Source organism: Balaenoptera acutorostrata, chromosome X, assembly GCF_949987535.1.
Source record: "Balaenoptera acutorostrata chromosome X, mBalAcu1.1, whole genome shotgun sequence".
Classification (NCBI taxonomy): domain Eukaryota; kingdom Metazoa; phylum Chordata; class Mammalia; order Artiodactyla; family Balaenopteridae; genus Balaenoptera; species Balaenoptera acutorostrata.
The window spans coordinates 27234417-27251885 of NC_080085.1; the positions used below are offsets into that span (position 1 = coordinate 27234417).

The window sequence follows — 17469 nt, forward strand, 5'->3', positions numbered from 1 at the left end:
CGGTAAATTTAAGAAAATTGAAATCATATCAATTATCTTTTCCAACCACAATGCTATGAGACTAGATATCAATTACAGGAAAAAAATCTGTAAAAAATACCAACACATGGAGGCTAAACAATACACTACTTAATAATCAACAGATCACTGAAGAAATCAAAGAGGAAATCAAAAAATACCTAGAAACAGATGACAATGAAAACACAGCGACCCAAAACCTATGGGATGCAGTAAAAGCAGTTCTAAGACGGAAGTTTATAGCAATACAATCCTACCTCAAGAAAAAAGAAATATCTCAAATAAACAACCTAACCTTACACCTAAAGCAATTCAAGAAAGACGAACAAAAAACCCCCAAAGTGAGCAGAAGGAAAGAAACCATAAAGATCAGATCAGAAATAAATAAAGAAGAAATGAAGGAAAGGATAGCAAAGGTCAATAAAACTAAAAGCTGATTCTTTGAGAAGATAAACAAAATTGATAAACCATTAGCCAGACTCATCAAGAAAAAAAGGGAGAAGACTCAAATCAATAGAACTAGAAATGAAAAAGGAGAAGTAACAACTGACACTGCAGAAATACAAAGGATCATGAAAGATTACTACAGGCACCTACATGCCAATAAAATAGACAACCTGGAAGAAATGGACAAATTCTTAAAAAAGCACAACCTTCTGAGACGGAACCAGGAAGAAATAGAAAATATAACCAGACCAATCACAAGCACTGAAATTGAGACTGTGATTAAAGATCTTCCAACAAACAAAAGCCCAGGACCAGATGGCTTCACAGGCGAATTCTATCAAACATTTAGAGAAAAGCTAACACCTACCCTTCTCAAACACTTCCAAAATATAGCAGAGGAAGGAACACTCCCAAACTCATTCTACGAGGCCACCATCACCCTGATACCAAAACCAGACAAAGATGTCACAAAGAAAGAAAACTACAGGCCAATATCACTGATGAACATAGATGCAAAAATCCTCAACAAAATACTAGCAACCAGAATCCAACAGCACATTAAAAGGATCAGACACCATGATCAAGTGGGGTTCATCCCAGGAATGCAAGGATTCTTCAATATACACAAGTCAATCAATGTGATACACCATATTAACAAATTGACGGAGAAAAACCATACGATCATCTCAACAGATGCAGAAAAAGCTGTTGACAAAATTCAACACCCATTTATGATAAAAACCCTCCAGAAAGTAGGCATAAAGGGAACTTTCCTCAACATAATAAAGGCCATATATGACAAACTCACAGCCAACATCGTTCTCAATGGTGAAAAACTGAAACCATTTCCACTAAGATCAAAACAAGACAAGGTTGCTCACTCTCACCACTATTATTCAACATAGTTTTGGAAGTTTTAGCCACAGCAATCAGAGAAGAAAAAGTAATAAAAGGAATCCAAATCAGAAAAGAAGAAGTAAAGCTGTCACTGTTTGCAGATAACATGATACTATACATAGAGAATCCTAAAGATGCCACTAGAAAACTACTAGAGCTAATCAATGAATTTGGTAAAGTAGCAGGATACAAAATTAATGCACAGAAATTTCTTGCATTCCTATACACTAATGATGAAAAATCTGAAACAGAAATTAAGGAAACACTCCCATTTACGACTGCAACAAAAAGAAGAAAATACCGAGGAATAAACTCATCTAAGGAGACGAAAGAACTGTATGCAGAAAACTATAAGACACTGATGAAAGAAATTAAAGATGATACAAACAGATGGAGAAATATACCATGCTCTTGGATTGGAAGAATCAACATCATGTGAAAATGACTATACTACCCAAAGCAATCTACAGATTCAATGCAATCCCTATCAAACTACCAATGGCATTTTTCATAGAACTAGAACAAAAAATTTCACAATTTGTGTGAAAACACAAAAGACCCTGAACAGCCAAAGCAATATTCAGAAAGAAAAACGGAGCTGGAGGAATCAGGCTCCCTGACTTCAGGCTATACTACAAACCTACAGTAATGAAGACAACATGGTACTGGCACAAAAGCAGAAATATCGATCAATGGAACAGGACAGAAAGCCCAGAGATAAACCCACGCACATATGATCACCTTATTTTTGATAAAGGAGGCAAGAATATACAACAGAGAAAAGACAGCCTCTTCAGTAAGTGATGCTGGGAAAACTGGACAGCTACATGTAAAAGAATGAAGTTAGAACACTCCCTAACACCATACACAAAAAGAAAATCAAAATGGATCAAAGACCTAAATGCAAGGCCAGACACTATAAAACTCTTAGAGGAAAATATAGGCAGAACACTATGACATAAATCACAGGAAGATCCTTTTTGACCCACCTCCTAGAGAAATGGAAATAAAAACAAAAATAAACAAATGGGACCTAATGAAACTGAAAAGCTTTTGCACAGCAAAGGAAACCATAAACAAGACAAAAAGACAACCCTCAGAATGGGAGAAAATATTTGCAAATGAAGCAACTGACAAAGGAGTAATCTCCAAAATCTACATGCAGCTCAATATCAAAAAAACAAACAACCCAATCCAAAAATAGGCAGAAGACCTAAATAGACATTTCTCCAAAGAAGATATACAGACTGCCAACAAACACATGAAAGAATACTCAACATCACTAATCATTAGAGAAGTGCAAGTCAAAACTACAATGAGGTGTCACCTCACACCAGTCAGAATGGCCACAATGAAAAAATCTACAAACAATAAATGCTGCAGAGGGTGTGCAGAAAAGTGTACCCTCCTGCACTGTTGGTGGGAATGTAAATTGATACAGCCACTATGGAGAACAGTATGGAGGCTCCTTAAAAAACTAAAAATAGAACTACCATACGACCCAGCAATCCCACTACTGGGCATAGACCCTGAGAAAACCATAATTCAAAAAGAGTCATGTACCACAAAGTTCACTGCAGCTCTATTTACAATAGCCAGGACATGGAAGCAACCTAAGTGTCCATCCACAGACGAATGGATAAAGAAGATGTGGCACATGTATACAATAGAATATTACTCAGCCATAAAAAGAAACTAAAGTGAGTTATTTGTAGTGAGGTGGATGGACCTAGAGTCTGTCATACAGAGTGAAGTCAGAAAGAGGAAAAACAAATACCGTATGCTAACACATATATATGGAATCTAAAAAAAAAAGGTTCTGAAGAACCTAGGGGCAGGACAGGAATAAAGATGCAGACATAGAGAATGGACTTGAGGACATGGGGAGAGGGAAGGATAATCTGGGACGAAGTGAGAGAGTGGCATGGACTTACATATACCCCCAAATGTAAAACATAACTAGTGGGAAGCAGCCACATAGCACAGGGAGATCAGCTCGGTGCTTTGTGACCACCTAGAGGGGTGGGATAGGGAGGATGGGAGGGAGATGCAAGAGGGAGGAGATATGGGGATATATGTATATGTATAGTTGATTCACTTTATTATAAAGCAGAAACTAACACACCACTGTAAAACAATTATACTCCAATAAAGATGTTAAAAAAAAAAGTAATACACGTCCTGAAAAATGGCTTAGGCGCTCCTCCGCTCCCACCCTGTGACCTCTGTTTCGGAATTGGGTCTTTGTGCTGTTTTTCAGGGACTGTTTTGAGCTTAGCTGTCCTGATATACATAGTGGTGGTACCGTTGAAAAGGACCTCAGAGTTGAGGACAGGATGAATATCAAAGTCATAATTTAATTTAAAAAAAAAAAGTATGGAATTGGCATAAAAACAGACACATAGATCAATGGTACAGAACAGAGTCCAGAAATAAACCCACACATATAGGGTCAACTAATTTATGACAAAGGAGCCAAGAATATACAATGGGAAAATGAGTCTCTTCAATAAATGGTGTTGGGAAAATTGGACAGCCACACGCAAAACAATAAACGGACCGCTATGTTACACTATACCCAAAAATTAATTCGAAATGGATTAAAGACATGACTGTGAGACCCCAAACCATAAAACTCCTAGAAGAAAACATAGGCAGTAAGCTCCTTGACATAGTTCTTGGTGATCATTGTTTGGATCTGACACCAAAAGCAAAGGCAACAAAAGCAAAACTAAACAAGTGGGATTACATCAAACCAAAAACGTTTCTGCACAGTGAAGGAAACATCAAGAAATGAAAAGGCAACCTACAGAGTGGGAGAAAATATTTTCAAATCATACATCTGATAACAGACTAATATTCAAAACATACAAAAAAACTCACACAACTCAACAGGAAAAAAAACAATCTGATTAAAAAATGGGTAGATGTGAATAGACATTTTTCCAAAGAAGACATATAGATGGCCAAAAGGTACATGAAAAGGTGCTTAACATCACTAATCATCAGGGAAATGCAAATCAAAACCGCAATGAGATACCACCTCACACCTCTCAGAATGACTATTATCAAGAAGACAAGAAATAACAAGTGCTGGCAAGGATGTGAGAAAAGGGAACCCTTGTGCACTGTTGGTGGTAATGTAAATTAGTGCAGCCACTATGGAAAACAGTATGAAGGTTCCTCAAAAATATCAAAAATAGAACTACCATACAAATCCAGCAATTCCATGTTTGGGTATTTATCTAAAGAAAACAAGAACACTAATTTGGAAAGCTATATGCACCCCCATGTTCACTGCAGCATTATATAAATTATAAAATAGCCAAAATATGGAAACAACCTAAGGGTCCATCAAGGAATGAATGGATAAAGGAAACTGTGGTGTATTATTCAGCCTTAGAAAAGAATGAAACCTTGCCATTTGTGACAACATAGATGGACCTCAAGGGCATTATGCTAAGCGAAAAAAGTCAGAGGAAGAAAACATCATATGGTCTCTATTATATGCAACGTCATATGGGCTCTATTATATGCAGAATCTTAAAAAGAAAAAAAAAGCTCATACATACAGAAAACAGATTTGTGATTGCAAGAGGTGGGAGTGGAAGAAATGGGTGAACTTGTTTTGTTTTAGTTTAAATAAATAGAAAAAACAAATTTTTTTTAAAGAAAGAGCAGGTACATTCCTTAACTCATTTTACAAGTCTGCCAAAACTGGACAATAAAACAAAATTAGAGGCCAATCTCACTCAAGAACAAAGATACAAAGTTCCTATGTTAAGTAAGAGGAAAATGTGATAATGACCAAATTCGGTTTATTCCTGGAATGCAAAGTTGATTTGGCATTAGGAAATCTATCGATATAATTTGATTGAAGAAGCAAAATAATATATTAACAATAGGAAAAGCATTTGATAAAATCGAGTATCACTCATGATATGAGCTCTTACCAAACCAAGAACAGAATGAAACTTTAATAGAGTAACAGGGAAAAAAATTACACCAAGTATCATATTTAGAGAAGAAATGTTGAAAGTTTTCCCTTTGAGAAAGGGAACTAGACAATAGTGCCCTCTACTACCACTTCTATTCACTTAGTTTATGTTATAATCTAAGTACTAGTCAGAACACTAAGAAACAAAGGTGTAACAGTTTGAAAGGAAAAAACAAGATTCTAAAAGATAAATTCCTAAAAGTAATAAACGTTTAGCACAACTGATAGATACAAGCTTGATATACAAAAGTCAATCGTATTTTTACAAACAAATGAAATCTATAAAAACTTACAATATCAAAAAATATCAAGATCCAGGAATAAAACTCTCAAAAGTTGTGAATGACTTTTGGAGAAAATTATAAACATTATTGAGAAAAATTAAAGAGGACCTAAATAAATGGAGTGGTATATCATGTTCATGAATTAGAAAGCAACATGATAAAGTTGTCAATTCTTCCTAAATTGCTCTATAGATTCCATGCAAATTCAGTCAAAATCCCTTGGTATGTTGTGTCAGTGTGTGTATGTGTGATGTGTGGGAAGTTCCAAGATGATACTAAAATTCACATAAATGTGCAAAGGGCCAAGAATAGCCAAGATGCTCTCAAAGGACAACTGGGTGGAAGAACTTGTTCTACTGAACATCAAGACTTACGATAAAGCTACAGTAAAGAAGACAGTGTGGTATCAGTGCAAGGACCAATAGAACAGAACAGACAGCCGAGAAACACAACCAGAGACACAGGAATATCTGATTCCTGACAACCGTAGGGAAAAGACAGTGTGCTGGGCCAATTAGCTATCCATGTGGAAAAAAGTAATATTGTCCTCTTCCTCACACGATGCACAAAAATTACTTTCAGGTAGATGTTAGACCTATAGAAGAAAACTAAAACAATAAAGTTTCTGGAAGATGACAGAGAATATCTTCAAGACCTTGGGATAGGAAAGGATATTTTAAACTGAACCTGATGTCTAGTTTAAACAAAAGAAAACACTGATAAATCAGACTACATTAAAATTTAAAACTTTGGTTTATCAGAAGACACATTAAAAATGAAAAAGCATGCCCTTGCAGTGAGTGAGGGCTCATTTCTAGCATACAGTAAAGAACTTCTACAAATCAGCAAGTCAAAATAGGCAAGGGAGTACATGACACATTTCTGAAGGAATACCACCCAAAACAGTTATAAAAGCACAAACCTCAGTCACCTAGATCTAGTTTTAAATCTGACACTTTCCCTAAGATTTACAGACTAAAAGATTTTTACTACATATTAATATTTTCAAAATTGTTTAGATGCCCATATTAAAGTAAGCCAGTTTTCTCATTCTTTCTCTAGTCACAACTCTAAAATATGTATCATTGAAAAAGTCCTGTTTAAGAAATCTTTGCCCACTCCAAGGTCAACAAAGACATTCTCCAAAAACTGAGACCCACCTACATACCCGTCAACAACAGAATGATATATAATGATATATTCACATAATGAAATACACAGTAATGAGAAGGAACAGTTAACAACTATACACAATATAGATAAATCTCACATTCATAATGCTGCAAAAGAGAGTACAGTAGGATTCCATTTATATAAAACACAAAAGTAGGCAAACCTAATCTTTGATGTTAAAAGTCAGGGAAGGGCTTCCCTGGTAGCGCAGTGGTTAAGAATCCACCTGCCAACGCAGGGGACACGGGTTCAATCCCTGGTCCGGGAAGATCCTACATGCCACGGAGCAACTAAGTCCGTGTGCCACAACTACTGAGCCTGCACTCTAGAGCCCGCATGCCACAACTACTGAAGCCCACGCGCCTAGAGCCCGTGCTCTGCAACAAGAGAAGCCACCGCAATGAGAAGCCCGCGCACCGCAACAAAGAGTAGCCCCCGCTCACCGCAACTAGAGAAAGCCCTCGCGCAGCAACGAAGACCCAATGCAGCCAAAAATAAAATAATAAATAAAATTAAATTAAAAAAAAAAAGTCATGGAAATGGTGGGGGGATGATAGGGCGGCAAGTGACCAAAAGGGCAAACAAAAGGGGCTTCTGAAAGTGGCTGGTCATGTTCACTTTCTTGATCTGGCTGCTGGTACACAAGTGTGCTCAGTTTGTGAAAATTCACTAAACTGTTCACTACTGATGTGTACTTTCTGTACATATATTAAATTTTAATAATTTTTTGATGTGTGCTTTCTGTACATATATTAAATTTTAATAATTTTTTAAATGTGAAAGAGTACCTATTTTTCAAAATTGGTTAGGGGATATGAGAGCAAAAAAGTCTGAAGTCCACTACCTCAGGTCAAAGCACAGAAATTAAATAACTAACAAAAACTAAAAAAGCAGGTATTAGACAACATGCTAATTACCAAAAAATATTGATAGAGCTGTCAAACCAACTAGAGACTCTCAAACTTACAGTAACAATGGTTTGAAACTATTTGAACCCTGAAAGATAAACTGATTTATATCTAGATTAGTGACTAATGCTGATTGATAAAGATCCAAGACAAGCAACTTGACCTTACAGGGTTTTTTTTAATTTATTTTATTCAAGTACAGTTGATTTACAATGTTTTGTTAACTTCTGCAGCACAGCAAAGTGATTCAGTGATATATATATATATATATATATATATATATACATTCTTCTTCACATTCTTTTTTTTTTTCCCACATTCTTTTCCATTATGGTTTATCACAGGATATTGAATATAGTTCCCTGTGCTATACAGTAGGTTTTTTTTGTTTTTTTTTTTTAATGTGGAATCTTCCCGGACCAGGGCTCGAACCCGTGTCCCCTGCATTAGCAGGCAGATTCTTAACCACTGCGCCACCAGGGAAGCCCCTACAGTAGGTTTTTATTAAATAAAAGGGTCTTTCAAATCTTAGAAATGAATAGATTCACACATATAGTCAAATCTCCTAATTTTATATACAAATGAAGAAACCAACGTCCTTTGAAGTTGGGTGATTTGTCCAAGGTCATAAGCAGCTCTTGATAAGTAGAAACAACTGAAACTATTTAATTAAGTTCTGCCCTCGGCCAATTTTCTCTAAGTTCTAGGGGATTTCCACCCACCAAGAGTACTTGTTTACTGACAGTGTCCCTCAATACATACCATATTCAATTGAAACATTTTCATCCAAATTTTACCAACTCAAAATTAATTTCTTTGCCATCCATGACTAATAGCCAAAAGCTATTTCTGGGGCAGAAAAGATAAGACTTTCTAAAGTAAAGCTCATGATGTGCAACCGAACAGATAACTTTCTGTTTACACTAAGTGATGACTGTGACATCAATCTTAAGGCATATGTCACAATTTAGAATGACAATGGCACCTATAGCATACTATACCCTGAAAAAGACAAAATAAAATCAATCATGACCACAAACTGAAGCCAACACATACAAATGTGCTAAATTAGTAACAAATTATTGTACTAACTTAATATTAATTTCTCAATCAAAATTATAAGTACTGGGCTTCCCTGGTGGCGCAGTGGTTGAGAATCTGCCTGCCAATGCAGGTGACACGGGTTCGAGCCCTGGTCTGGGAAGATCCCACATGCCGCGGAGCGACTAGGCCCGTGAGCCACAGTTGCTGAGCCTGCGCGTCTGGAGCCTGTGCTCCGCAACAAGAGAGGCCGCGATAGTGAGAGGCCCGCGCACCGCAATGAAGAGTGGCCCCCGCTTGCTGCAACCAGAGAAAGCCCTCGCACAGAAACGAAGACCCAACACAGCCAGCCATCAATCAATCAATCAATCAATCAATCAATAAAATTTTTTAAAAAATTATAAGTACTTTCTGCAATTCATTCCAGTTAGCTTCTACATCCAATATGAAGTATGCTTTTTATATATATTTAACATTTTAAAAAGAATGTCTTGTCATTCTGAAGCTAAATCCACCAAAAGTGAACAGTACATAAAACCCATTTAGTCCAACATATTTTTAAATTATAAAAATGCTTTAGTCTCCACCCTAACACCATAGCATTCTTTCCTCTATCATAGGACTCCTCTTATTTCAAACTATAAAGTTCAGTGCCAAGATGAATCCCTGAACTTGCCAACCCCAGGGGAAACACCTGGCCTTTTGAGGACCTGCAGAAAGCTTACATCAGAAAATGGTTTTATGGCCACAGAAACTTATTCACTAAAGATTAAAAATGACCTAACAACTAAATGCAACATGGTACCCTCGAATGGATCCTAAAACAGAAAAGGACATTAGTGGGAAAACTAGTAAAATCAAATAAAATCAGTTTAGCTAATAATAATATACCAATGTTAGTGTCTTAGTTTTGACAAACGTACCATCACTACGTATACCTGGATGAAAGGTATATGGAATTCTGTACTATTTTTGCCTATTTTTTAAAAAGTAACTCAGCGAGAATTACCAAAAGTCAAAAGTTTGCACCTCAATTCTGACCCAATCACATGTCCACAGTCAGTATCTTCAAGCAATGTTGTCTCCACATCCCTACAAAGCCTAAAAAGGGGATGAGGAGAGGTTCCCAGAAGGGACTCTTTAAATGCCACCTATTTCTCCAATATTACTAAATAAAATAAAACCCAGAAAAGCCACAAACACACATACAAAAAAAGATGCTTACTTTAGGCAGGGATGAAAATGAAAAGCTATGAAACTATTTCTCAGTGGAAAGGGAAGAGAATAATCCTTTTTAAGTACAAAAGAGGGACTTCCCTCTATTGGTCCAGTGGCTAAGACTCTGCGCTCCCAATTCAGGGGGCCCGGGTTCGATCCCCGGTCGGGGAACTAGATCCCACATGCCGCAACTAAAGATCCCGCATGCTGCAACTAAGACCCGGCGCAGCCAAATAAATAAACAAACAAAGAAATAAATAAATATTAAGTACAACAGATATGGGCAGTGGACAGCCAAGTAGAGAGGGGTATTCTAGCAGTCCTAAAACAGTAAAGCTTAATAATATATATATAACATTTCTCATGCACTCACCAGTGGGCCAGGTACCGTTTTAACTGCTTTATATATATTAACACATTTAATCCTCCCAAGAACCTTGTAAAATAGGCAGTACTTATATCTACATTTTACATATGAGAAGTTCTGTAAGTGATGGAACAGAGACTGAGGGCAACCACTACACTACACAGCTTTCTGAGGAGCCAAGCCAGGAAAAAGCTCCTGCCTTCTAGAGACCAGGTCCCACTACTTACCCTGTCCTTAGCCTCCACCAGAAGAAAGCCCTCTGCCCAAGGCTTGGGAGTTCTTGCTGGAATCGTGAAGGAATGTGACCCCACCACGCCATCTTCAAGATTGTGTTCATAATCTTTCAGTACCTGATGCACTCAGTGCATATTCTTGTTGAGACACTGTTATACGTAGAAGTTAGTTTTTATAGTACTATCAGTCTTCAAATTCAGATATGCTGGGCTGGCCTGGGAATCTAAATGCCATATGTGACATTATTTCTGTGGGAAAATGGTGCTGACTTCCTAAAAGAAAGTCTTATAAATGAACCATTTAGAAATTAAGGCTCTGTCTACACAGACTCTGGCCTTATAGTTAAACAAATTTTAATAAAGACTACGATTACTAAAATAATCCAGTTTTGCTCATAACGTCAAGGTGGCACAGTTCCTTATACCTAACATAATAGAAATGGTGTTACTGAAAAAAATTAGTTTAATATTTTATGAATTTCCTGCACTATGGCCAATTTTGGTTGTATCCAGCAATGAATATACTGCTCTCCCTGGCCCCCCCCAAGCTTTGCATTTAAAAATTATTAACAAATAAATAAATATATCTTACACACACACAAACACACACCCAGAACAGAAGGGGTGTTACATCAGAAGGTAGCTAAAGTAGTAATAGCAGCAGTAATAATGATGATGACAAAGTAATAATAATAGCAAGAAGAACTAACTCTTTTTGAGCATTTACCATTGCTAGGCATGTTCTAAATACTGTACATCCTTTGGCTCATTTAATCCTCATGAAAATCCTGTGAGGTAGATATTACACTATCCCAATTTCAAAAATGAGGAAACAGGTCAGAGATTAAGCAACTTGCCCAAGATCACAGAGCTAGTTAGTGTCAAAAGTAAGATCCAAACATTTGAGCATTTTACCCCTAGAGATTTTATTTTTAACCACTGCAATCTGTGTGTAATTAAATAATCTAGTAAACTCTTAAAATAAACAGTACTTAACTCAAATTCATTTTGAAAACAAGATTGGTTTGGAGACAAAGAAAAAAAGGTCCCATCTCGCCTTTTATTAGAAATATGTCCTTCACCAAGCTAAGACTGAACACATTTATGGATAACAAATTCTAAATGTATTTTGCTTTGCTTTTATCACTTTGAAATCCCTCAATTGTTTGAACCATACAAACGGTGGTAAGAGCATGCAACTTCAACAACAAACTAATAAAACTTTACTTTAAAATCTTTTGATTAAAAAAAAAACACTGTCCATGTTTACCACTAAGTAAACTTGGGTAAAATAACTGCAAGAGTTCCAATACCCTTGAAAAGTTTTAGAACAGCAGCAAGATATAGCAGGAACAACATATTCCTTTTATGACAAAGAAAAATTCTGTTTTTTCCACAACACTGTTAACATCTGCTCTAAGGACAAACATTCACCACAAACATTAACCTGGGATAGACTGAACTTCAATTGTATTTCAAAACATGTGCCTAAATTCAGAAATTCTCCACTGACCATCTAAAAAGATTAACAGTTTGTCTCCCAGAAGAGCCACCTGATCCACATAACAGATCACTTTGGATAGCTTAACCTGTGCTCCCTACCATCCCATGAGTAATTAACAAAAAGCATGCAACCCCTAACAACTTCTGCAGCACAAGCTGTTTTTTTCAATCACCTACTTGAACCTCAGAACTTGCCTTCCCAGGAAACAAAGATCTAAGGTGCCAGGTTTCCAAGCTAGTCCACTAAAGCTTAAACACCCATAAGGTTACAGGTATAATAAAATACCGAACCTGCATGGGCAAATGTTTCTATGGGAAAACCCATTTAACAGCCAACTTAGAATAAAAGAATATCCCTGCCCCACTAAGCCTTGGAAGTAAAAAAGAATTCTTCCCTCCTCTAACTGGGAGTCAGCTCCCCTAGGACCAAGGCCTAGGCTTCCATGATCAAGGCCAAGGAGGAGGAAAGGCATGAAAGAGGGCAGTCGACAGTGTATCAGGCTTCAGAGTTAGAAGGACAAAAAGGCAGAGCTGTAGTGGAAGGAGATCCTGGGATGAGGAAGGCAAGACCTACTTGGGAACAAAGGATGAAGGGTGGGATGGCAGCTAAAAGGAGCAAGGAAAAAGTGTGTGAGGGTCGGGGTGGGCTGCAGAAGACAATGAGGGAACAGTGGCTACTCCTGCAGATGTGCTTTTACAAACTTTCCTCCTTAATGCTTCAGAGAGAGAAGGAAAAGAAACCGTGGCAAGGGTCTTGACACTGTCTCCCTCTCTCTGGCTACTCTCATTCTCCTTTGCAAGAAAGAATGGAGTGGGTAAAGGGCTCTTGTCCGGGTCCCTCTTGACCTCCTAGAGCACACGGGTTTGGAGAAGGGGAGTGGACTCAGAGTCGTTTCCTTGCCCTCCTTGTCATCATTCATTCTGCCGAAGACTTCAGTGTCAATTGAGAACTAATGGAAAGCTCCAGATACCAGCAGGAACAGCATCAGAAAGAGAGGAAGGAAAGGAAGGAGAGAAATTTGAAGCAGGAGAGAAGTGGGATGTTAGAGGGTCAGACAAATAAATTAATAGAACTGCCAATAAATTAAACTATAATAAATGTTCTTAAATGTTTAGGATTAATTCATTTTGACAGTCTCAAAAATTTCATAGGACCATTTCACTTTTAGACAAATGAATATTTGTGGTCATGGTAATAAACTGAGGCTTATTATAAGGAAGGTATGAAAATAAACTTCTAAATACATATGAGACAATCTCCTGGTGTCTTTTCTTTATATAGTGGCAATATAAATCATTTCAAAAAGGCTTTTTTATTTACTTGGTGAGCACTCAGTTACATTATCATTTGTTGATTTTTTCGCCTCAGTAGCCCAAATACGGTAATTACCTTCACAAGTAAGGAATATATTTAACCCTTTCTTGGGAGTATAACTATTATGAAAAACTTGCTCTTTCATTATCAAACATCGTCCATGAGGACTTCAAGATATTATATTTCAAGCAAAGCTCCAAACTCCATAAAACATAAGCAGATGCGTCCTGAGGAGCACAGGACTTTTTTTTCTTCCAGCCTCTTATGCCCATGTTTCCAGAACTTCCAGCCAGGGATAATTAATTCGACAGGTAAACCTAACCAAATGACCTGGCAGAGGATGAGTGCCAGCACTTAGCATTCTGTTTTTTTTTTAATTTCAGCTTTCAGTGGCTACTCTTCCAGTTGAACTCTCTCTTGAGCAGAGATAATGGCCAGGTAGGCAAGTTCAGCATCAAGTCAAAGATGCAAGAGCAGAGACCAGTGGGGGACAAAAGTGACCAATGACCATGCACTGGGAAGATGTTTCTACTGTTTCACCAGCGTCTCAGGTCTTTCACTCCCTAGCCCCATAAAAGATTATGCTGGATCCCAGAACAGCTGCTGTATTTTCTGCAAACCACAAACTGGGTCCAAAACCTCTGTACTAAATTAAAGAGAAGAAAAACATCTGCTATCAAGTACTTCACTTGCTGGAGAAGGTGGGTGGGTGGGTATGTGTGCGTAAACCTCCAAGTTATGATAAAGCAAATTCAAATCCTTATAAACAGTTCATATTTTATTTTAGTAATATAATTTGAAAAGCTACTCAGGACCAGAATAAACAAGATATCTGATCTTTGAAGTATCTTGGGCATGCTGAAACTTAAGGCAAAGATACTGAAAACATTTGAATTTCAGATAGGTCACTACCGACTACCAGGAATCCTCACTAATCAGCAGACTTCTGCTAAAATGTTAACCTCTGGCTAGAAAATGGAAAAATCTGCAAAGAAAAAAAAATGAGATTATCTTCAGCCATGGACACAGAAAGCTTTTAAGATTACCAACAGAATTGAAAGGTTTCTTTGTAACAAAAATTTCCATTTTCATAAAATGTATATTAATCAGCACATACACTTATGCAGAGTATAGTAGAAAAATCACATATTCTAGAATCAGACACACATGAGTTTGAGTTCTAGCTCCACAATTTACCAGCTATATGACCTACTCAGAAAAGTTACTGAAGAATACTGGAGGTTAGTGTTTATCTGTACAACAAAGATAACATCTTTAGCACAGGGTAGCTATGAGGATTAAATGCAAACATACATAACCCACCAAGCCCAGTGCCTGAATACTCAATGTTAGCTCCCTTTGCTCCAACACAAACTGTACAGAGTGTGTTGACAGTGTGTCAAAGAAACATGTGGAAGAAAATTCAGAGTGACAGAACACAGATTATTATGTTCGGTCAAATATAAAGATAAAAATCACATATGTAATATTTACCTTCACTAAAGTGTGGAAAAGAAGCTAAGTTTGTCAAATTGTTTTTCTTTCCCATTCATTCTTGTTCTTTTACAAACCAGAAATAAATACATCACATGCCAAAATTGTTGTCTGGTTGACAAACATTGCTGATGAACATGGAATTGATAAGCCCCGTCTGGACCAAAGGTGACAAGTTTTCTTAAGCAATTTAAATAAATTACGTTTCAGTAAGGACATAAATGCTTTGCATCAACGGTATGAACTTCTGACTTTATATGCAGCTTACTTTATAACCCACCTTGTCCCTCATCCCATCCCCCCAAATCCTGCTTTTAGGCACCTTAATAAGCCGGCACACAGCACTAAATTATAGAATTCCAACTGGGAATAACTCTAATCTGTTGTTGGACCTCAGAGGACTGCTTGTGTGATCTTCTTTAAATGAACGTCGACAGTATTTTCTCCTTACTCCACACCTGCCAACAATCATTTGTAAACCTCTTTCAGAACAATTACTACTATCACTACTGACCGTCCCCAGGTCTCTCAACACCTTCGACAACCCCAACCTTGGTGCTGCTAGTCTTCATTCCCAAACGCTTTGCTGGGGCTTGAAACCAGTCCACAGAGGTTCACTGCTTGCAATGCCCAGGGTCCGGCGAAGAAGGACATCATCCCTCTCGGCTCGGGGGGCGAAGGCCAACCCAGGCCCCCGGCCACTCCCTCTCTCTTCGGCCTCCAGGGGCGTCCCGGGAGGGCGCGGGCGCGCCAGGCCCTGCGCAAACCTCCGGCAACCCCGCAGTTCCCGAAGTCCGCCGCAACCCCAGGCCGAGACAAGCCCTCGGGACACCCGCAGACCAGCACACGCCCAGCGCCCGGGAGAGGGGTCACCGGGGCGACCCCAGGGCCACCCCCGACGTCCCGGCTCGGGCAGGTGCCGGGCCTCCTCGCGGACACTCACCCGCAGCCGCTGCTCCCCGTCCGCCGCTGCCGCCGCCTTGCCCTCACGCCAGTCGCCAGCTCCCAAGGGGGGTCCGGCCCCGGCGCCGCTTCTCCGCCCGACCCCCCCCCCCCCTTGGGTGCGCGCTGCGCGGGGCCCGGGTCCGGTGAGAGGAGGAGCAGCCGCCGCCGCCGCCGCCCCCTTTCCTCCCTCCTCCTTCAATGCGTCCCTCCCATCGAGACCCGCCTCGTGTTTCCTGGATCCGGTCTCGGCGAGAGCTTGGCAAGCGAACCTCCGGCTTCAGGGTTCGCGTCGAGCGCCGTCGCTCGCCAGGCACAAAGATGGCGCCGCCGGGGGACTGCCGATGGCGATCTCGCGAAGCTTTCCCCACAGCCACGAGGGGGCGGGGACCCACAGGAAAGGCGGTCAATGAGGGTAACCTAAGCTGACTTCACAGCAAACGCTACCCCATATCGGAAACGTGCAGCACCAGGCGAAAGTTATTGCGCCTGCGCGCGGAAGGACGAGGACGCATGCCCAGAACAGCCCCTGAACTAGGACCCAGTTCTCCGTGTTTTACCTGTTTCCTCTGGAAGCGCGGGGCGAAGAAGGAGGGGGCGGAGCAACCAGGACCGAAACCAGGGAAAGGATTGGGCGGGACCCGGAGGCGAAGTGAGAGACGTCCCGTAAGGCTCGGTCATCCTTCCAGAGCACGGACAGCCTACACACTTTGGCGTCTCCGGGAGTCCTCCAACCCCTTGTTCGCCCTACTCTCCCTGTCACCGAGTATTCTTTGCAAAGCCTCAGCTGCCCCTTCATCCTGTTGTCGGTTCGCTTGCTGTGTGCAACCACAGCCCTTCTGTTTCTCACATCACCAGCTAACTTTCTCTTTCATTTTGGCACTACATGAGCCTTCCAAATCTCATACTAAAATAGCTGCTTCTGCTGCTGATTTATTTTTCCTCGCTCATTCACTTATTCATTCATTCCAACTCTCTGTTTTTCAGAGTTTCCTATGTGCCAGGTACTGAGGAAACAGATGTGCTCTGACCTCAGGGATCTGTTGGCCTAGGATGGAGATGGGTGAGAAAAAAACAATGATGACAGTTCAGTACAGTGAATTCTGTGGTAGAAATGAGTACAGAGAAGAGTGACAGATATTGGAGGCGGGGTGTCATGCAATACTCTATCAAAGAGAAAATTCTTGAGGGGAGTCTCACAGTCATGGGATTTAGTCCAGTGAATCAGTCGGGGTGATGTCAGGAAACAAACCACCCCCAGTATTTTCACGGAGAGAATTTAATATAAAGAATTGATAATTATATAACCAAAAAGGCAAGAAGAGAACCCTTAACATACTGTTGAGGTAGCAACTGCAGGAAGCAGCTACTATGCCTAGAACTAGTGGAACCAAGGAAAGCAGTTGGGATTATTACAGTCATTACAATTTAGATATTTAGACCAGGGGCCTTGTGGAGCTGAAACTCAGACCTCTGCAGAGGAAGCAGCATCTGCCGATGCTGGTGTCTCCGAGGGAGGCTCCAGATGCTGTGTCTGCAAGTGTGGGGAAAACTGCAAACTGCATCCAACTGCTGCTATGGGAAGGAACTGCCACTGTCCTGAGAGCTTCCAGTCTCCCTGCAGCCTGGGAA

General features: G+C 39.7%; 1 protein-coding gene across 2 annotated transcripts in view; it reads right to left on the reverse strand.

The window, feature by feature from the left end:
• The window catches only part of TAB3 (TGF-beta activated kinase 1 (MAP3K7) binding protein 3), a 114733-nt gene extending 98595 nt beyond the window's left edge, over window positions 1–16138 (reverse strand). For both annotated transcript variants that reach the window (XM_057538396.1, XM_057538395.1), the window contains exon 1: window positions 15839–16138. The gene's annotated coding sequence lies outside the window, so the exon portion shown is untranslated. The remainder of the gene's footprint in view (window positions 1–15838) is intronic.
• Between the last annotated feature and the right edge of the window lie 1331 nt (window positions 16139–17469).